Source organism: Parasteatoda tepidariorum, chromosome 7, assembly GCF_982258835.1.
Source record: "Parasteatoda tepidariorum strain Cologne lab strain chromosome 7, Ptep-v5.0, whole genome shotgun sequence".
Classification (NCBI taxonomy): domain Eukaryota; kingdom Metazoa; phylum Arthropoda; class Arachnida; order Araneae; family Theridiidae; genus Parasteatoda; species Parasteatoda tepidariorum.
In genome coordinates, this window is record NC_141761.1 from 93673015 (window position 1) to 93696859 (window position 23845).

Sequence of the window (23845 nt, forward strand, 5' to 3'; positions counted from 1 at the left end):
AACTCAAGAAAAACTTTGACAAACCTAAAACTGAAAATAATTATTTATGTTGACGATTCTACACAAATAATTAGCAGTTTAAAGAAGCATATTAATGATTTAAAACAAAAATAACTTAATAGAAACTCTTCATTAAATTAAATGCAAGTAAATAACAAATAACTGTAGATTTAAAAATATTTTCCGCTAATTAATTAGAGAAATGGTTTTTTTTAAAAGACAGTCGTAGAATTAAATATCGAAATATTGTAAGAAACCGAAAAGTTTTAGTTCTTTGTTTGTTTTGTTTGCTTAGTAAATATTACGCAAATGCTTCAAATTTCGTTTTTTAACTATATTTATTTTTGGATAGCAATTAATTTTATAAGCATGTTTTAAAAATACTTGTTTGTAAAACTTTTTTGTTTTTAGTTTTCTAATTTAAAATAAATAACGTTTTATTCCAGACATTCATTTAGTATTTTATTAAAGAAATCTGAGAATACAACATTGTGTAAAATTAGATTAAATGATGAAATTATTTTTATAAAAATTCTTTTAGAATTAAAAAAATATGTGACTTTTAGTTATATTTACGATTTTATAAATAAAATATTTAATTTTAAAAGTACGCATTAATTACGCATTCTACATTTTTTATTCATTAATTTTTTTATGTTATTATAAATTTAAGGTTAACTAAAAAGCTTCTGCTCACTTTGCTTATTAACCCAATAGATTGCTACGCATTTGTTTTATTTCTAAACGATAAGTGGTTGGGCAAAATTAGGGAAACAGTTCTAAGCTCCTCATCATCATAGTTAGCTAGACAGCCCAATGTTGGCCAATGCCTTCTTCTGAAAATTTCTCCATAACGACTTCCAATTGATCCTTAATCTCAAATTCTTTTCATTAATTGCAAGAAAATTAGACTCCCCAGAATCAGTCCATCTCAACCGTGGCCTTAGCCGCCTTCTTGCTCCAGAGGATCTAAAAAGCGATATCTTTTTTATTGTATTGTCATCACTCATTCGAATCACGTGGGCCATCCAATTCATTCTATTTATTTTTATGAATTTAATAATATCAGTAAGCGTATAAATTTGCACAGTTCAAAATTAAATCTCCTTTTAAAGTTATTATTTTAATTTACACCACCAAGTAAACTCCGCAAAATCTTTCTCTCAAATATTGTAATATAATTTTCGTCCAGTTTTGTTATTGTCCAAGCTAATCACTCATAATTTTGTATTTATCACTTTAATAGCATAAATTGACTGCACACGACTTAGCACAAAGTTATTTATAAAAGATATTATTATTAAAGATATTGCTTACTTAACAATAGTTGTAAAAAGGTTATTAAGTTGTCTATTCTGTTAAATATGTTTATAATAAAATTTTGTTTGACGATGCTGTTTCGGTCCTTCCCTTCTATAACGCCATTTATCTCTCGCTCAATTAAGTATTCATAACTCTAATAATAATGGACTCTTTACTTTTTAGTAATTTTATTTCCTCTCGACCCATGGTAGGAAACGGAGCTCACACACCTTAGTTCCATTCATCACACAATGGTATACACTGCAGGCTTGTTAGAAGTATATCGACGAACTATCTCGTGCTCTTTTTGAACTCCAGTTAAAAAAAACACACACTAGATGGCGTCAGCAGTAACTCAGACCAAAGGTTATATCACATGATTACCAAATAATGGAAACCACTTTCCGTTTTAAGATTTTAAAATAGTATAGTAATCATTCTCAGAAACATAATTACTGGTAAATAATGCTTAAAAAAGATGATAAATAAACATTATAGTATAGTACTGTTAAATAGGGGCTGAAGGAATATTTTATATGTAAATGCTATTAAATAGAGAGTGAATAAATATTTTTAACGCAAATACTGTTAAATATGAAATGAGGAAATATTTTACTTGTAAAAATTGCTAGATATCGAACGAAGAAATATTTTACATTTGAATGCTGTTAAATAGGGAATGAATAAATATTTTACATATAAATATTGTTAATATCAGACGGAGAAATACTTTGAGTGTAAATACTGTTAGATAGGAGATAAAGACATATTTTACATATAAATACTGTTAAATCACGAATAAAGGAAATATTTTACATGTAAATATTATTAAATATGGGATAAAGAAATATTTTACATGTAAATACTGTTAAATCACAGACGAATAAATATTTTACAAGTAAATACTGTTAAATAGCGGATAAAGAAATATTATGCATGTAACTACTATTAAATAGGTTATAAATAAGTAGTTTACTTGTAAAAACTGTTAAATATCGGATGAAGAAAAATTTTACATGTAAATACTGTTAAATAAGGGATAAAAAATATTTTACGGATAAAAAAATAACTTTATTCTGACGACTGCCAAAGAAATTTGAATCATTTTTGTTAATTGAAGAAACTTACCATGGGATTATCTGGTCAATAAAAATGCACCAAGCATTAAACGGCTTTTAGACACTTTTAGACTGTTTTTATGTGAAATAGAAATATTTAAGTATTGTCAATATATTGTATGTGAATTGTAAACGAGCGGAAGTTGACAATACTTTACGCAAAGTTATAGGCTACTTAAGGCATAAATATACATAAAATATCAAAACAACATACTTGGGAACAATTTACCTTGGAATAAGTTGTTCGTGAAAACAAGTGAGTGCACATTTTCCTCAAACGCAGGAAATAGCAAGTAATAATCGATTTATTTAAAGTGAACAAAGCTAAATGCCTTGTATGTTCCTAATTTCTGTCGATGTGTCAAAAATTCATATCGCAATGTAAAATTACTCTTTGTTTCTAGCGCAAGGATCTAAAACAGTGATTTCCAACTAACATGAGGCAGGGGGCCGAAATTAAAAACACCAATCAAATGCTGACTTTATCAAAATTTTATATAGGACTCTTTTATGTTTGAAGGAACATTAAATATTACAGTCAGATTTTTATCAAGTTGTACAAAACAAAAGTATTGAATTACTTTTTAAAATAAGAAGTACAGTCAAACCTCGATGTCTCGAACTTGGGAGAGGAGAAAAATTCGAGATATTGAAAATTCGAATTATTGAAAATCGCATTTTATCGATGGTAGAATAAAGAAAAATGCTCTTTGCATACCTTATTTACTATTCCATATTTATTCTAAAAACACTTTTTACACTTCCATTTAAAAAATATTCAATTGTTGTTTGCTTTAGAGATGTGTAAGAAAGTTTGTCTACAACACTTTCTAAGTGGACTATAGCTTTAAATGTCTCCTCTGACATATTCGAATGCCTCTCAATAAATCTCCTTACAGTGTCCACTGCAGAAAGTGCTTGTTTGTTAGTAACATTGGGGGATAAATCTTCGATTTTCTCATCCTCTTCTTCTGATAGTTCACTAGAAGCTTTCGTTTGAGCGATGATATCATTGTCATCCCACTGACCACACACTGTTACTGCATCATCCACGTTTACAAAGTCAGGAAATTCCATGTCATCAAGCTTCATGAGTCCGGTCAATCTGTTCCAATCATTTTCGGTGTAGTTTTCAGCAGAATTAACGATATTGATTGCTTGACCACTTTTGTGATCTTTAATGAACCCAGACTTTTTGAAGTCATTCATTATCGTAGAGGAAGACACATCATTCTATGCCATTCTTAAAAAAAAAAAAATTTTTTTTTTGGAATATTTTTTTAATTTTAGAAAAAAAATCTACACTATTTATGGAAAGAAAAATTCAAGTTATCGAGGGATTAGAGAAAAAAAATTCGTGAAATCAGATTTTTTTAACATTGAGTGTATAGGAAATCTGAAGGGAATTTTTTTTCTTCGAGATATCGAAAAATTCGTGAAATCGAGGTTCGAGTTAGTGAGGTTCGACTGTATATTTAAAAAAAATATTTAATTGTATATTTCAAAATTCTGGCTACAATAACTTTAATGTGCACCTATGTACTAAACAATTAATGTGCAACAGATATCAAATTGTTAAGATATGAAACTTAAAAGTATTTAAAACCCATATAGATTTTTTACGAAAATTGTCTGTAAAATATGACAACTAATATATTTTAGTTCGCGGGGCCGGATGCGGCCCGCGGGCCTTCAGTTGCTAACCACTGATCTAAAAGCTTGTTGTTTTACTTTATGACAACAGAAATATGAAATTAATTTGAAATGGAAACACTACAATAGCAATTATTATTCTTAGCGAATCCTCCTCAGATAATTTACATTTCTTCTTATTAAAAAAACGTTAAAAAAAAATTTAATGTTTTTTTTTTTCTTCTCCTAGTGTTTTTATGTCATGCTGCTAAAAGTACATTAATTAAAAACTATGCATTACCTATAAAAGTACATTGCTGCTAAAAGTATAAAAAAGTTTACTAGTTTTACTTTCTAAAATAGTAGTACGGTGCTGTCTGAATTATTTTTTGCATTCTCATTAAATTTTATTTTATTGCAGCCACCCACAAAAGGAATTAATAAATGTATATATATTTATTTTAAATCGAAGAAAATCGCATTTATGATCCTTAAACCTAAAAATGTGTCAAATAAGTTATCCACATCGTGTATCAAAAGTTATTTACGTAATATTTTTAAGCAATCTCTGTTTTGTAGCCTTTATATGAAATTTAAATTTATATTTCTCAAATCCATTTAAATTAATTTCACTTTCATAATTTCTTTTTTCAAATAGACCTATATACAAAAAAGAGGGATGTTGTGAGAAAACCCTTGAAAAAATTCAATTGTTAAAGTATTGCATTTTTCAGATATTTCACTTCATTTATTCCTATTAAATTTCCGAAGCTCCAAACATTTCCACCTTAAATACTTTTATTTAAAATATAAATGTAATAAAAATTTCATTTACATTACAAAAATAAGGAATTAAAGTGAAGTGAAGAAATTGGGTATTTGCAACTCGAGAAGAAGTGAAGTGATTATGTCTAAACATGTGATTTATGTCAGATTTAATTGGATACCCGTATTATATTACCGCATCATTGAGTCTGAATCAACAAATGACAATATTTACCTATAATGACGTCACTTGCGGATTTCCGATTGAAAGTTATGAAACCGAGATATAACGAGCGAAAGTCAACTGACTTTAAATAAATATCCTCTCATTAAAATGAAAAGCACTTGATTGAAAATTAAAAATTAAAAAAATTCAAGAACTAACATTAGAATAAAAAATATTTTTTAAAAATGGGAAAAATGAATCTTAGAAAGCCTATAAATATGAAGAATACTTTATAAAAAATGACTAACAAGAGAAACTATGAAACTCAATTTAAAATAATGAACATTTAATTTAAAATGACAAATTAGATAAATTACGAATCTCATATTAAAATAAAGCATAATTTATGAAGAATGAAAAGCTAGATAAATTACGAATAGCACATTAAAATAAAGAATGCTTGATTGAAATTGATAAAATTAAAGAAATTAGTATCTAAGAAAGATAAGATACAATTGGACACAGCTCAAAAGATTTCAAATACGAATTATCCCTTTTCTCACAATCAAACAAACAAAGCGGTTTTTAAAAGTCCAAGAACGATTTATAAATACTAGCTAGAATATAGTATTCGCAAAAACTTCTGAAGTTTACTTAATTTTAAAATTTTGTAACATCTGCCGATTTATGTATTCGAAAAGAGATCATCAGTTTCTGTTCACATAAATTCACTAACAAAAGTAAAATAAGGCTTAAAAGAGCTTCTGAGAAAGAGCGATAGGTGTCGCCTCTGTGTATATTTTTTCAATCTATTCAAGCAATTACATTTTACTGTTTTTCAAACTATAGTAATTTCTTACAAGAAAACTTGCGTTACAATAATTAACAATTTTAATTCTTGAAAATAAACAACTCGAAAGCACCAGAAAACGGTAAATTATGAAAATTATAACTGTATTTAAGCTCTGTATTTGTTAAATATAAAAACCAGATTTTAAAAGATATTTTAAAGATAAAATGAACTGCCAACAATGATTAAATATGTCAAATAAGCAAAAGTAGAACTTGTTTTTAACGTGGAAATAAAAGAAAATTGAAAACATTTATTTTTAAAACATATTTTTATCACAGAAACAAGTGACGAAAACTTAATTATTAATGAACTGATTTAGCTTGGATTTTTCAAAACAGTTGAAGCTGGAAAACATCCTTTTCTATTTTAATTTCTTTACTAAAGTTCAAATGTCATGGCCTTGTTAGTTGTCATAATATTTCGAAACGTAATTGCAAACTCGTAAACATATTTAATAATTTATCTTGGGACAGGATAATTAAATTTCTAAAATGTTGCAATTGCTTACTGCTTAGTACACCTGTACTTTTGAAATAACGAACTTTACAAATGGGAAAATTTAAAATATTTTAGATGTTTTAATAATACTCATTACTTTTAATTAGGATTTTTGCTTAGATCTATCTATATATTATGTTTCATTTATGAAAGTTATTTAATTTAAAATATGAAATAAATGTATAATCTTACTCTTCAACTATATATATACAATTAAAAAAAATCTTCGACAGTTCTTCGAGGCTAACGTAATGAATTACAAAAAAAAATGTTTTATTAAAATCTATATTCGTTAAAAACTTTTAATTCTTTTTTACTGTGAATAGTCACTGAGAGAATATTATCAATCAATTAACTTTATTAATCAATGAATTAAATCTATTTGTAAATTCAATCTATTTATGTTTCATGCGTGTTTGACGATTAGAAAAATGAATACTGTCTATTATAATATTTAATATCTCGATATATTTATTTTCTCTATATTATCTCCATTAATTATATCCATATGTGTATTATTTCTATATATTTATTATCATTATAAAACACAAAGCTATATGTTCGAAATAAAATAATATCGTATTCTTCTTTCTTCTTGTTTTAATCTCCTAAAAATAGAACTGAAATTTAGGATAGACTAAAGAATCGAATAATACATACATAATTATTTACAACTAAAACCCTTAAGGGGCGTAATCACATATACGTGATTGCGCGATTCTCCCTTCACGGCCCACAATATCATACACATGAAATGATCCTTTCTCATGGTAAAGGCTTAAGATCACACTGCAGTTATCCCAATACTGTTCTCTCGAGCCGTGGTGGTTCAGGGGTTCTGAGCGTTCGCTTTCCAATGAGGTGAACCGGGTTCAAATCCCAGCGAGGGCTGCCAGAATTCCGCATCCGGCTCACACCGGCCACAGTGCTTACGTAAAATATCATCAGTGGTATCGTAACCACGGATCATGGGATGGAGTCATCTTGCCGTCAGGCTAACCGTGGGAGGTTCTAGTGGTTTTCCTCTCCATGTAATGTAAATGCGAGTTAGTTCCATCAAAAAATCCTCCATGAAGCGAATTTCACCTAATACTTGCTCCACAGGAGTTCTCTTGTCTTCTAAATTGGGTTCCGAATTACAAGGCTACGGAATTGAACATTGGTAGTCGAAAAAAATGGGTTTGCTTTTCAACGGCGGTTATAAAATAAAATAAAATATGGTTCTCTCGTACTAGTACGTAGACATACTTTCAGTACGAATAAACTCGAAGCCTGGAAAAGTGCTTCTTTCAGCATGTGACGAAGTTAAAGTCCTGACGAGTCCTTAAGTCCAACTACACCGATAAAGACTAAAAAAATAAGTTGGGGAAAAATAATAATCAGAAGTTAAAATGGAAATGGTGGAAATTGAACAATAAACGGGTGAAGAGCCTAAGTAATGAAATAATGCTTAGTTAAAGTCATAATTATAACTCAGCTCAAAAAGGCACGCTAACACGAAAAAAAAAAATCAAAGCCACTACCTCAATTAAATTACTCGAAAAAAGAATAAACACTAAGATCAATGAATTTAGAAACATACTACAAACAAAATTTAAAACTTAAAACAATTGTAAAATGTAATAAATGTAGTAAAAGTTCAGCAAAATCAATTCAAAATAGTCAACTCAAAATTATGTTATGAAAAAAGGCTCAATCCAGTACAGCCAGTTCATCCGCACTGTGCGAAACCGAGATGAGTATCAGTCAGTCATAAAAATATAAATGAAATAGTCTAATTTTTAGCAGCTGATCACGATTTTAACTAAAAAAAATTAAAAACTTTATTCTATATTAATTTCATAGTGCGATATAAATTTTAGTTATATTATTCGAAATAAAGCATAGTCATTTTCTTGAAAGTATGCCGTTCATTCTTAAATTATGATATGATAAGCAACAGCAGTCTGAAATCTAATTAACCGTAAAGTTTACGTTAAAGAAAATTTTTTACATTTACGGTTTTTAAACCGTTTATAACTAGTATGCCTATAAAATCATTAATACAAAACTATACGTTTTTTAGTCATTTACAACTAGCATGCTTTCAAAATCGTAAAAAAGAAATTTTACTGGAAATTGGAGCTAGGCTTTTCGATAGGCATTGGAATACAATTTGGGGAGTGAGCTGGAAACGTTCCATTTGTTGTAGGAATTAGAAGAAATATTGCGGTGTCAACGCTGGAACTCGAACCACGGTTCTGTCGGTCATGCAACTGTCAGAATAGTCCTCTCAGCTATAATATGTACCCAGCTGTAAGGAACTAAGTTGCTTCACTTGGTAGGCTTTGTTTTTGCGATTGAATTCTGGTTATTTAGTTGTATTTGGTGAAAGTAATTAATAAATGGGTTTTCACGCAATTAACAGTTTAAATACCATCTTATTTATGGTTGACTTTCTTGTTTGAATATGGGAAAATAACATTTAAATAAATTGCTATTTAATCATTTTCTCCGAGAAATTTCTAACAGTGTTAGACTATTTGATCAAAAAAAAAAAGGAATTCAATATCGGCATGTTAAAAAGAAGATAATTTTTATCGATTTACTTATTATTTTCACTCTCTTGATCATGTGAAGCGCTTCAAAAGAACAAAACACCGACTGCCTTTCAAGCGTGAAGTTCAATTATTTATACTATCTATCATTTTTGGAGGAATATCAACAATTTCTCATGCACTTGAAATAGCAAATACAAGTCAGAACACGTAAAAAATTATTTCTCAAATTTACATCTCAGGACAAAATCAAATATTTTATTACAAACACAAATTTCATTTATAGCACAATATTAATATTTTAAAAAAACCTGAGGAAAAGAAACAAAATTTTCAAGTTTTTCTCACGATCGTCTTCAATTATTGTTTAACACAAATATTAAATGCAAATCAGTCATATAAGTATGACTTATATCTAGGGCGACATGGAGTTTTTTTTATTATTTTAAAAGATTAAATAAGAAAAACTCTATGTGTGATTTGCATAAACCATCCATTTGTGAGCAGTTTTGTGCATTTAATTTTTTTCTGTTTTGTGACATTGTCTAAATAGGTAAACTAACCAGTGAAGGAACACTTAAGTTTCGCTTGCCTTTTAAAAAATCATATTAATCAGCATCTACAGATTATTTTTCATCTCAGATTTAAAAAATAAAAATTGAATCATCAGTCTAAGATTATTTTTCATCTCAGATTTCCTAAATAAAAATTGAAACAGCAGTCGAAGATTATTTTTTTTCAGATTTAAAAAATAAAAATTGAAACAGCAGTCGAATATTATTTTTCATCTCAGATTTAAAAAATTAAAAAAAGCTGAAATAGCAGAGGAAGATTATTTTTCATCTCAGATATAAAAAAATAAATTTAAAACAGCAGTCGAAAATTATTTTTCATCTGAGATTTTAAAAACCGGCCTAAAATATTACTGCAAGGAGAAAAAGGAAAAATCAATTTTTAATTTAGAAACTATCTGTTTTAAGCCCGTAACAAAATTTGTTTGCCAATTCTCAGAAATATAAGCAAAAAAAAGGTGAAAGATATTCTAAAATTCCAAACAATGTTTTTCGATTCACTGTAATTTTGAAAAATCAAGAATTTGAAAGGTAAAAAAATTGTTAGTTTTCAAAAACTCTAATTACTTGTATATAGGTAGTACAGGGCAGTATAGGAACTTATTTCAGTTTCAAAAATTGAATTATTCCATTATTCCATTAATTTAAAAGTGTATAAAAATTTTTGATAAAAATAAAAACAACTTATAAAATTTTTGTGCATAGTTTTTATCTATTTTAAATGTGTTAATTTTGCTGCACCATTTTAGATTAAGCCTAATGTTTGAAACGATAGGGTCTGACTAGAATAGGGTCACAGACAAATTTGAATTTATGAATATTCTACTGTTTAGTGACTCTATAAATTAAGACACCGGGGTGTTGATTAATACAGATTTATTGATTATTTATCTTTTTTACCCCGCTCAAAGAATATATTTTAACTTGTTATAATATATTTTAAATTTGTCATAGTGCTAGAATTAATAATTATATTTTTGAAAAACGCTTAAAAGGAAGATTTTCAATGTGTATTCAATGTTGCTATTTATAAATATGATTTCACGCCTTGTTGTTTCATATGTATGTCATTATTTGAATAAAATGTGTCGCGCATACGCTCTTCACAGGTCGTAATTTTAAATGCAAACAGATACATCACGCTTCTGCATATGATTTACGTCAAGTTTCTGACGTAATGCATTCATTGATTGTCAAAAATAAAATCTTAATCATTCTTTATATTGCTATTTTTAAGAAGTCACGCTTTAAACAAGTTCGTCTTTATTTTTTTGCATGGCATCATTTTCAGGTATTTTGTTCATTTGTCAGAAAATATTTAATATAAATTTTATTTTTAAACTTTCGTTTTAAAATTGTGTATTTTTTGAAGTGTATAAAGCTGAGAAAATGTATTTAATTTAAAAAAATTGTTTCAATTTATTTGGAAAAAAATATGCTGAAAAATATAAATATTATTTTATGTAAGTTTTTTAAAAAGTCAGAGCAAAAGTCAAAGTCACAGCATAAGGCTCTAAAAAAGTACATCAATACAAAAAATAGTTTTTGCTATATCATACTCTCAGAAGTTTTAAATTTGAAATTTTCTTCCTTTTTATACTTTTATAAATGACAAATATTTGTGATGTATGAAACTTTCTAAGGCATTATATTATTTTTTTGTAATATTTACTTTTTATAATGCTAAACCTAAAGATTCAAAATTGATTTGGGTTTGAAGTAATTTTACAGAAAATGTCACATGCTTACATGTAACGTGCTTAATGCACTATGAGCGTTGTGGAATATTTAATTTTAAGAATACATGTTCTTCAAAAGCATAAAATGTATACTTTCATAGATATTTATGTTGTAGGCAAATTAGAAAATTCTGCTCTTTATAAACTGCAGATGTCATTAGTTAGGATAATTGCACTGATCCATTGCAAAGTGATGTGAGCAGCCGAATTTTCTAATTTACCTACTATAAAAATATCAATATGAAAACTTTGAAAGTATACGTTTCATGTTTTTAACTTTTACAGAACATGTGTTTTTTAAAATTAAATGTTTCACAACCCTCACAGCTGAAGAAAAACATATAATGTTCAAACTTGTGAAAATATTTTAATAATTACTACTTCTAACCAAAATCAAGTAGAGCCCTGAGGTTTTAGATTATAGATATTGATACTATTGCAAGAAATAAAATCACACCTTGGATAATTTTATACATTGCAAGTATTTCTTGCCATCTATAAAAGAATTAAAAAGAAATTTTTGAAATTCGAAACTTTTGGGTGCGTAATTATGCAAAAACAATTCGATACATTAATATAATTTTTTACAATCTTTAATGCTAACCTCAATAAAAGCAATATTAAGATAATTTATATGTATTTTCAAAAAAAAATTTATTGAAATGAAATTTTAAATTAAAAGTAATTTTAACGCTGCTAAAGTTTTTTGGAGAAAATTTTAAACTTTAATTTATGAAATATCTTGCATAATATCAATATTTACTCAAAAATGTAATATCGGTGTTGATTTTTGTAAAAAAAATTCATAAACAAATCAATTATATATATATATATATATATATATATATATATATATATATATATATATATATATATATATATATATATATATATATATATATATATATATATATATATATATATATATATATATATATATATATATATATATATATATATATATATATATATATATATATATATATATATATATATATATATATATATATATATATATATATATATATATATATAATGTGTGTATGCCTGCTATATTGCACACATAGGAAGTTAAATTGTGTTTCAAAATGTATTCAAATTTATTACTTAATAGTGGCACACCGATATTTGCAACACTTATAATATACCAATATTTACAATAGTGCACTGTTGCACATCAATAATAAACTAATTGTTATAAGAAATTGTAAATTATCACACCTTTGAAACTGGAATGCATCTTTTCTGCACGCAGTTAAAATATCTTTGGAATGCAATTTAGTTTTCCATAATTCCTAGCTTATTAAGCCTTATGGAAAACTAAATTAACAGTTATATTTGCATAGAAACAGTTTTGAAGTCAGAGTATACATTGTTGCAGTGTAACATTGTTCCGGAAAAGGCTATTTGCCAAAAACCATTTCGTATCCAGTTGGTTGGTCATTTCTCCAAGGGTATTCACCTTATTCTAGCAATTCCGCCGGTAAAATTTATCAAATTCGCACTCTCTATTTAATTTGGAGCCATTATCTCTCACCCGGGAATGGAAAATGACACTTGGTTCCAGCTGCTTAGTTTCTAGAGAAACTGTTGGCAACTGCTACAAGAGAATATTTTCCGTGCCAGAGTTACTATTTAAATTACGGAGCTACTTAGAATGAGGAACATGATAAATTTTCTTGACCACGAACCGTACTAAAGATACATTTTTCTTCCTTTGGAATGTATGCATTGTTTACATTTGGATAGCAAGATTCTTATAATTTGTCGTCTTATAATTTATCATCTTTTATTCATGCAATTGGTATAATGTGTGCGTGTTTCTTCCAAAAAGAAATTGAGAAAACTAATTTAACATAGTTTTCTTGGAATTTTTAAATCAAAATGAACTGAATAATATTATAAAAATGCATTTAAATAATTTCTAGCATTTTATTACAAAATATATAAAATAATGTCCGGACTACACAGTAAAAAATTCCAGATCGTTACTTTACCATTACTTTTTTTACAGTAAAATTCCTTTTTAAAGGAGCATGTTACAAAGTAAAAAATCTGATATACCGTAATTTTTACAGCAATAATTACTTTAAAATCACTGAATCATTCTAATAAAATAAATATTACCGTAAAAATTACGGTATAATATTTTACCGTAAAAATGGGTTTATGGTAAAATAGATTTTACGGTTGATGCACTCAAAATTTCGGTACTTTATACAGTAATTTAATCTAGTATTTTGTTCACAGTGTATATCTTTTCGGTTTGAAAAATAGTTCTGATACGTCTTCCGTTTTTCATTTTTCAAGCATTCTCAATAATAAGTGAAACATTCGACGCTTTTGCATTTTAATATTTGTTTAAATAAATGTGTGCAATGGAATAAGTTGGGTGATTTAAAATCTGAGCATTCAAGACAAGTAAAAATATGTGTTTTTTAACAAGAAAAAAGGGATGCCAATATTTTGGGAGCTTCGTCAGAAAACCTAATAAAATAAAACACCATAAAAGCAGAAAACTATTACGAACTATACGTAAATTAAACGTAAAATTTTAGGTAATTGGTGATATCAATATGCTTTATACCTAAATGTAAAGTAATATTAACAGAGTGATATTACCATTGAGATGTTTGGTAAAAAAGCTTTGGTATATTTTACGTAATATTAACGGTAATGATTTTACCGACTACCTTTCGATAAAATTGCTTTCGTATATTTTGCGAAAGATTGACGAATATATTTGCTATTTAGATTTAGTGAAATGATTCGGGGTATTTTACGCATTATTGACAAAGCAGAGTTACCATTTAAATTTCGGTTCGAATTTATTTACGCAAATTTTTTATTTTTTGGGTAACCATTTTTGCTATAATTCGACGTTTCAATTTACGTACATTTCGAATTATTGTTGACGGAAATATTATGTAAAAATAACGCACTCATTCTTATCTAGTAAAAATTGGTTGGTAAAATATTCTGAAAGAATAAAATTTGTTTGCGTAAAATTTGACTTAAATTTTACGTTTCTTGGCTAACCATTTCTTTACTATAATTTGACGTTTCAGTTTTACGCAAGTTCTACGAATGCTTAGTAAAATTTAAAGGTGAAATAAACGTATTTTTGACGTAAAATTGATGCTTTCCTGCCGTCTGGATACTATACATATGGTTCAACCCGTGATTAAAGTTTTTTAAAAAAAACTCGAGAATCTTAATCTTAGAAATAACAAAAATATCTTTAAAATAAAAAAAATCTTAAGTTTGAGAAATTCAGCTCAAACCCTTAAAGAACAATTAGCGATTTAATGTTGTTGTTGTTGACGTATGCCTGTAGTGATTTAATAAAAGAACAAATAAGATAAATTTTTCTTGTTATTAAATCTTACAATATATATTCAATCTACCTAGTTCAAATGTTCTTTTTGTTCAAATTTTAAGTAGATAAAAAAGAAACTGAAAAAATTCCCATCAAATTGCACATTATACTTTATTTGTAATTTTTAAAAAAAATTCTCTAAGAGGTTTACTAAAACAAGAGCATTCAGGATTTAAGGGATTTAACTTTATTTTAAAAAACGGACTTCACGAGACCGAGTCTCTTCAACTATTTTTTAATTTATTTATTATTTCTTCCGTTTGTTTTATAGCAAACTTAGATCATAACAATACATTCTAATTAATCCCGTAGCGTCTATTCATTGCATTTAAGCCTCTACGTATTTCAGTAAGTTAATCTCGGTTCATATTTTTATGCGAAATTTATCTTTAACTTTAAGGATGCACAGGCAGGATGATGAAAATGACCGAAGCCGTAAAAAATTTCTATTTTTACTACCAATTAAAACTTTGTAGAATATTTCAATTCAGACGTAAAAAAATATAGATTACTAGCTTACTGCTCGTAAAATATGCTAAGAAACTAATCATGAATATTTTTTTACATCTCATTAAATATGAAAAATATATATAAAAGAAAATGTTTAAATACTGAATGTATTAAAAAAATTGCAAATAATACAATTAGATTAACTAGCAAACGCAATCTTAAATTTCAGAATTTTTATAACAAAACTGAAAGATAAAAAAAAATTAGAAAAAAAAAAATAAAGTTCTGTTTAATAAGGTTAAGCTATCCTTATCATATGTCTGTCTTATTGTTAACCGTATGTCATATTAGTCTCAAGTACGGCTGATAATTTCTACACCTGTTTATATAATTTAAAATAATTTTAATCACATTTTAATAACATTAAATAACTTGCATAGCTATGGTTTACTTTATCAGGGAATTTTATTATCGAAATTAAAAAACAAAAAATGGCCCAAAAAAATTTGAAAAGCTTATTAAATAGTATTTATATTAAATTTAAAAACTCGAGAGAAATGGTCTTAAAGTTAACCATTTAAGTTCGAAGCTGATACAATCAATGAAGAAGTAAAAAAAAAAAAAAACGTAAGATTTATTGTAAATTTGATCTACCGTAACGAACCATACCGTATGCTTATACATGTTTAACCATATGCTCTGACAAGACTGCGATGTGGTAAGTGTTCGATGTCTTATAAAAATCGGAACACTCTTTTCAACGATTACGATTTTCAACGAAGTTATTCGAATCGCAGTTTATTAGTTCCATGATAATTGTTTACTGGCGCGTGCAACACGTCTTCGATTTTGTGACAAAATCATTTTAACGTGTCTGTGACGTCTTTCCAGAGCAAGCAGTTAACACTTCCCTGATCAATCTTTGGCGTATTACTTGATCTATTTCAATGTAAATTTAGTTTCTTATAAAGGTGAAAAAACGGTGATTGCTAACATCAACGTATCCGCTTATTGCGACCTTTGCGCAAGGGCTCTTAGTTAGATTTATAAAAATCTACGTTTTGCGCTTGCGCACAAGTTGTATTACGCCGAGCAGTTGAACTCAGCTCTCACTATGACCCCGGTCTAACAGATATCTCGTTTAATTTAGCATTGACGTATGGCTGATCTATTTTTTAATGTTAATCTAATTAATTTTGAACCATTAAGTGTATGTCTTGTATATCCTTAACGTGTGGTTGATCTATTTCTTTTTCTTTTTAATGCGTTAATGTAAATAATTTTTAACCATTATGTGTAGCAAGTAAAGTTAATAAATAGTTGATCTAACTTTTTTTCGTTAATCTAAATAATTTTAAACCATCATGTATATGCATCATATAGCCTTAATATGTGGTTAATCTATTTTTGCGCTGATTTAAATAATTTCAAACTATCCTGTGTATGATTCATAACTTAACGTAAGATTAATCTCTGTTTTTTCGTTAATCTAAATAATTTTAAATCATCATGCATATGCCTGATCTATCCTTAACATGTGACTATTTTTTCACTAATCTAAATAATCTCAAACCATATCGTGTATATAAGAATATATTGTGAAAGAATAGTAATAGAATTGTAAAAATATTTCTACATATTAATGTTTATTTTGTTATCAATATGATTATATCCTATTATTGCAATTATTAACTAAAACAAGAACTATGAATAATTTTAAAGCCTCTAGTAGAATTTTTTATTAGTTTCTCTAAACTCGAGGAAATATTTTTAAAGCCGACAATTTAACTTCGATCTCGACCTTATCTAACAAGAAGAGAAAAAAAATTAAACAGTTAGACTTTCTTCAAAAAATTTTCTTATTTCCCTTAAAAAGAAAGCGTGGACTTTATTTCCTTCTTTTTTGAAAAAAATAAAGAGAATTAGTTTGAAGATACGCCAAGGTTTTGTTACAGTTTTTATTAATCCTGTTCAGTTTTTGAAAAACTGAAAATGAATGAATGAAGTTCGGTTTCCAGAATTTTTTCTTCAGAAGACATTTTTTTCAATTAAATATTAAATCCATTTTGTATTCCGTGTTAGCGATATTTTATCTTTTGGAAATCCGGGAAAAAAATAAAGTTTTGAACATTCATACTTCTGCTTTTCAAAATTAAATTATGGTGAAAAAACATTTTTCGAGTAAAATTGAAAAGAAATATTTAAAGCTTATAGTTTGGATTGCAAACATTTTATGTAACGCCTGTTACTTTGTTGTTTGAATTCTTTTTAGATACAAAAGTTTCAAATATAATAAACGGAATTGTCTCTTTTTTGTAATTTCATTCTTAGGATAAGGAAGAGTACAACAAATATGATTATGATTATTGGGCATCATGCTTTGACAAAGATTAGCAAACTTCATGCACTACATATTATAAAACAAACAACATTAACAACTACGTCAGTGTAAAACACTAACTTATTCAAATTACGTATTAAAAACTGTTGAAGTTATTTTCACAAAAAGGCAACAGTGTCAGATCTTGTTATAAAAACCTGTTAAAAATGTTAAGTGCTGATTAAAACCTGTTAAGAAGCCTGTAATAAAATGAATATTGCTTAGGCTCTGTTTTCAACGAGATATGTTTAAATAACTATAGTACCCCAAGTCAAAATTCTTGATGGCACCATCAAAAAATTTTAATGGTTTAAGCTGGTTTCAGTGCCATTAGTGATGGCCCAACATCATTTGATGGTCACCATCATCCAACATTTTCCATTATGCATTCATGGGTTTTGATATGCCTACAAACTTCCATGATTCTACTTTAATACTATGATGGTACACCATAAAGAGACGTTTAATTTGCATGGACCAACAATCTATGATGATCCGTGATGGTCTATGATGGTTCCAACTATACATTTCCATGATGGTTTAATAGGAATTCTTGTTGGTTCTTAAGAATATGCTATCAAAACAAATTGTTTTGTTTTTTACGTTGGACCATCATAATTCAGTCCGAATTCCTACATTGGGGTGATGATTGCTCATGATCGTTTTAACATTTGATTTCTAAGAAACTATGATGGAAATTTTGGATGGTTTAACAGGAACACACCATCTCAACGCGTTGGACCATCTTAAATCAGTCCGAATTCCTACATTGAGGTGATGGTTACTTATGTTGATTACTAGAGCCCGGATTTTGATGACCTAAAAAATCTCAATTAATGCCCTTAAAAAGTGCAAAAAATGCCCTTATGAACTGCAAAAAATGCCCTTAAAAGAGCAAAAAATGGCCTTAAAATGCGAAAATTGCGCTAAAAATGCCTTATGACATGACTTAAATAGAAGTAAAAATATTGAACTAAAACAATGTTTTACTCTTCAAAATTATTATGAGTCGTTTCAAAAAATATAAAGCAATGCAATACTTGTTCTACGTTCATTAAAGTTCGACAAATATGTTTTATATCCAAAAATAACAAAAAAAGGAAAATATATTGACTCCAAAACATTTTCATTTTGTATAGAAACTTAAATGAATATAACAACTTCCATCTCATAATATTACTAAATATCAGAATTACAGTGGATTAATAAATTTTTTTTTTAATATTTTGAAATGTAAACCAGAGTCTCTTGTCTGAAAGCAAATTTTTATACCAGGAGAAGCTTCTTTCAACGTCTACTGATGTTATTGGTGCGTACTTGAAAAGGACGGTCACACTTACTGACAATTCTTCTTCAATTTGAAAAGATGTTGCTTCACATGTTAATATCCTAGAAATTTTCTTTATTGTTTGGAAGCCAGTGTAATAATAAAAAATAATGAAAATTAGAAAAATTTAACGAAAAATTTAAAAAATGCTTTAAAATGCGAAATACGCCCCAAAATTTCAAAGAAAATGCCCCATAAATCTCAAAAAATGCTCTAAAGGACAAAGAATGTCCAAAAATGCAAAAAATGCAAAAAAAAAATGCAAATGTCATCAAAATCCGGGCCTTATTGATTACCATCAAGAAATAAAATAGTTTACGATGGAATAATTGATAGTTACCATTAAAAATTATGATGATTCATCAGTGAAAAACTATAAAAATGTTGACTTGGAACTGCTTAAGCCTTTATAGGGCAGTAAGAAGTATACTTCCTACAAAATTCATAAATTTTTAAATTAAATGGGAAACTGTTTTCCCAACTGAGATTTGGGCAGTCATTTGCTGTTAACCTCATAAAATACAAAAATGTAATATATAAATAAATAAAATAAAAAAAATGAAAATAGAGAAATTAAAAACATTAAGAAAATACTAACGAAGGACTGTATTTACATTAATTTGTAAAAGTTAACTTAGGGTCAAGTCAAGGAAGATATGACAATACTGGGGAGCCATTTTCTCTTGCGCGGTATGCATTTATTCATTCTATCATTTCTCATCGTGTTTCTTTGTAGTTAAAAACACATAATTTACGCATAAAAACACATTCGGAAATTCATAAGAACAGAAGTTCCAATTACTTACATTAGATGAAATTTCGAAAATCCCGCCCACTTTCCCTCCAAAAAATTGTCTTAAAAATCATATTAGTTTTAGGTAATAAGCTAAATGAATTTATTTTAATAAAATAATCTCGGACCCAAAAATATTTTAGCATAAAAATACCGGCCCTATAAAGTGTAAATAAAAATATCACTGGTTAGGTGATGTTTTTATTTAACGCTAAAGTTACTTGATGTATCATATATATTTTTTTATTAGAAATGCTGTTTTTGATCTTCAAGCTTTATCACGGCTTTGCACAGAGATCAACACATATCAGTGAGCTATACATGTCAACATATATCAGTAAGCTCTACATATTAACACATATCAGTGAGCTCCTGATATCAACACATATCAGTGAGCTCTACATATCAATACATATCAGTGAGTTCTGATGAAAACAATTGCGCTAGCATTTTCTGAGATCGGTGAGTGATAGCGAGCAGGGATGTAGCTTTTAGTATGTAGGAATAAATAAAAAATAAGTATAAAAGCTTGATCGTTAAATAAGGTTGAAGCGAAATGGGTAAACAGAGTGATCTGATAAGAATTGTGAAAATAGTTCTGGGTCTTGACGATTAATAGCGAGCAGGGGAAAGAGCCCCCAAGTTTCAATCAGAAAAATAAATATATAAATCATATATCTTTATTGCAAAAACATAAGCTTGCAGTAAAAAAAAGTATTTTATCCTTCTATAGTGTTTTATTTATTTTAAAGGAACATAATCTTAATTTCTACTCGAATGAGAACCCTGTTTTTATATCCTAAAGTTACTCAAAGAAAAAAGTTTAAATGGTTGAGTTGTTTACTTGAGTATCAAATGATAGTTTTATTATCCTTGATACACTTCGTAAATTCTTTTGGAAGAACTAAAACTGAAAGAACTTAATCCTAATAATCCATTGGAAAGTAGTGAGCTAAAACAACTTTTTATCAAGAAATTAGAGAAGAAGATAGTGATGGTCGAAGTAAATGAGTGGAGTTTTTCCTGTCACTTTAAAACTTGAACTCCTTAAGTCCACTATAGATAAATTCTGGGAGTTAAAGAAAACAAAAAACTGTTAAACAGTTTTATCTTTGAATTTAAAGTAATAACTGAATAGTTCGGTGGAATAACATGTTAAGTTAAATTATATTATAATATTGGCGTAAGCAGAGTAAAAATTACGGATTAAATTGCGGTAAAAAATACCAATCAGAATTCTAGAATTTTTAACCATACCGGTTAATTTATCGTAAAATTCATTTTTACCGGAATATGTTACGGAACAAAAACAAAAAAATTGATATAGCGTAATTTTTACAGTATTTTAAAGTATTATATTTTACGGTAAAATGGATTTTACACATGATTCACCTAAAGTTTTGGCACTTTGAACCGGAATTTGATCCGAAATTTTTTACAGAGCAGTTTGTATGCGCATCAAGCAGTGATTCCCTACCTTTTTAGATCTCTGTTCACTTTGCAAGCAAAATACGTCCCCTTAAAAATTTTTTTAATAAGCGTTTAATGAACTAATTAAAAAGACTCTTCACTTTCCTTACTTCCAATTTGGTATACTTTTAATCATGCTGTTAATTTATAAAAAAATTTCTATTTGTCAATTATTTTATACCTGAACTTTCCTGTAGCAAATTAGTTATTAAAGAAATTCTAATATATATACATGAAAAATTATTAATTCAAAACTTCCAGGTAGTGTATAAAATAACTTTTAAACAAATTATTTTAAAAACTCTCAAAGTTTTGTAAGATTATGTTCACAATAAATAAAAAAAAATCTGTCAAGCTAAATTACTAATAATTCAAAAAGAAAAAGTCCTAGTGCAAATTTTTTTGTTGTTGCGTAGAACAGCAAATGTTTGATATTATTTTGCTTCAAAAAAACTGCTGAATTAATAACTGTTTTAATAGTAGTAATTTAAGCATAGTCAAATATATATTATTTATTCGATACAAAATAAAATCATTATTTTTAAAGTATACTCCATCTGCAGGTAAGTCTTCACACACTCATGTAAAAAATCCTAGCCCCCCCCCCTAAAACTCTTCAACATCAACTGGGGGGGGGGCAGAATTGCGTCAATATTGGAATATTATGGTATAGAGGAGGTTATTTTTTGATACAAAAAATGAAAATATGGCAATTTTTAACAGAAAAACGCTTATAAAACGCAATTTACACATATAGAAATTTTGAAGAGCTTGGAACCACATGATTATTTAAGTTAATTACAACAATAATATGGGACCAAGTTGGATCATGTTATCACACTTATGATTAATATTATTTATTAATATCATTGATATTTTGATTGATATGAGTGATTTAATGATTTTAACACTCAAATATAACACTCAATTAACACTCAATTTAACGTTTCACTAAGGATGCAAAAATGTGCATCATATTATGAATCAAATCACTGTATAATGGATCAACATTGTAACAATTTTTTTTGTCGAATCAACAACGAATTTTAGTCGAATGTTCTAAATATTCCCACCCTTAGAAATTCTCAACCTATGGGTTGAGTTCCAAACTAGACAGCGAAAATCTTCAAGTTTAAAAGTTTCACGTGCTTCAAAATATTGAAGATGGTTATAAAATTTGACATATTTTGAGCACTCCAAAATAGACATCCTTTATCAAGACTTACCAGACGTGAATAAGTAAACAAAAGTGATTCGAAACAAAAAAAGTAAAATTGTCAAAGAAATAAGGAAAATAGAGGTGAAAAAAACTAGAAAAAACGTGGAAGTCGAGACTGAAAAAAGGTGAAAAAACAAATCAAGAAAAACCGCAGTGGCCAAGACAGGCAACTACGAGCAAATAGAATTTCCCAGTAAATGAAGTTATTGAAATATCAAAGTATTTCCTTCCTCTCAAATTTTTTGGAATTAGTCTTTTAATTCTTTTAAAATTGGTTTGGCAAAGTTTTTCCGGAAACAGAGAATTAATTCGCTTGTCTGAAATTGAAGGACAAATTCCTTAGAAGTAAACAGCTTTTTTCGAAATAAATGGAAAGCTGCTGAAGAGCATTAAAATAAACATTTAAGTATGATATTTACATGCAGATCTCGTCAATCAAATTAACGAATGGTGATTGACGTCACTGAAATAAAAAATTCTGAACTTTAGACCTAAAATCTGAAATCTAAACTTTTGAAACTAAACGAATATTTTTGACTACAAATATTAGCAAACATTAAATAAAAATAATTTTGAAAAATGAAACATCCGATTCAATTGCACATAAGCATACGGGGAACAATTCTTGCAAAGTTACCGTACTATACGTAAATCCCATCTCTGATTAAAAAAAGAAAAAAGAAGCCATAATTCTGGTTAATAGAACCAAAATATACGGTTTTTAAACCATTCATCTGATAATTTTTCCGTTTGTATGGAAACGGTTTATTGGATATTCTGGTTTTCAAAATTATAGTTTTATCACTGCATATTTAATAAAAAATACAAAACTTAAAAGTAAATTTAACAAAATAAACAGTTTTTATGCTATGCTCTAAGCTATCATGATAAAAGTGCCGAATTTTACAACATATATCAAATTTTAACTCACATTATAAAACCATATTTTATTTTTTAATTTTATGAAAGTTATTACCATTTGCTTTGATAAAAATTACCGTGCTTTGTGATGCTCCAATAGGGCAAGCGGAAATATGGTAAATTTTACGATATTTCGGTAGTTTTGATTGTACCAATTCTCAGTGCAGCTAGTGTATAATAGGAAAGCACCCCTAGTAGCGTTTGTTGGCATTTCAGTACAGTAACGTTAATAATATTTATTCTGTTTAGGGGTTACAAAATTGGAGGGGAGGAAAGGTTCATCACAAGGTTTAAGAATTGCAAAGTAGCCTATAGCCGGAAAAGTTATAGAACGCCGCTAGCGAAGCTTATCTATTATGAACTAGCTGTTCGTGCGCATTTGTACCGATATTTTTATATATCTAAATTATTTTAATTTTATGTTTTCTAATAGTATTGTTAAAAATCACGTTCAAACAGCTGTGTGTTTCATATTACAGTCCAGTTCACACTTTTCTTACATAATACAACATATAGGTTTTTCGATTTTTTTAAGGTTATGTGTGATTGATTATAAAATGTGTTGAGCTTTATTTAGAGCTAGAAATTTGTGTTAATTAGTAAATTTTCGTTATCCAAATCCATATTAAGAATATTGTAGTGTATCTACCACTACAAAAATATAATTCCAAATTACTAGTATATAAGGCATGTTAATTCAATTCTATGTAGAGGTTCCTCACGA

The 23845-nt window shown here is 27.8% G+C and overlaps 2 protein-coding genes across 3 annotated transcripts in view; one reads left to right on the top strand and one right to left on the bottom strand.

Annotated features, from left to right (window-relative positions):
• LOC107439363 (uncharacterized) overlaps positions 1 to 23845 on the top strand; it is a 603558-nt gene that overhangs the window by 80612 nt on the left and 499101 nt on the right. The gene's annotated exons all lie outside the window — the stretch shown is intronic.
• The window catches only part of LOC107436757 (uncharacterized), a 103321-nt gene that overhangs the window by 61060 nt on the left and 18416 nt on the right, over positions 1 to 23845 (bottom strand). Inside the window, exon 1 of one of the 2 annotated variants that reach the window (XM_071183131.2) lies at positions 2635 to 2684. The exons of the other annotated variant lie outside the window; for it this stretch is intronic. The gene's annotated coding sequence lies outside the window, so the exon portion shown is untranslated. Of the gene's footprint in view, positions 1 to 2634; positions 2685 to 23845 lie in introns of those variants that run through there. 2 annotated transcript variants of the gene reach the window in all.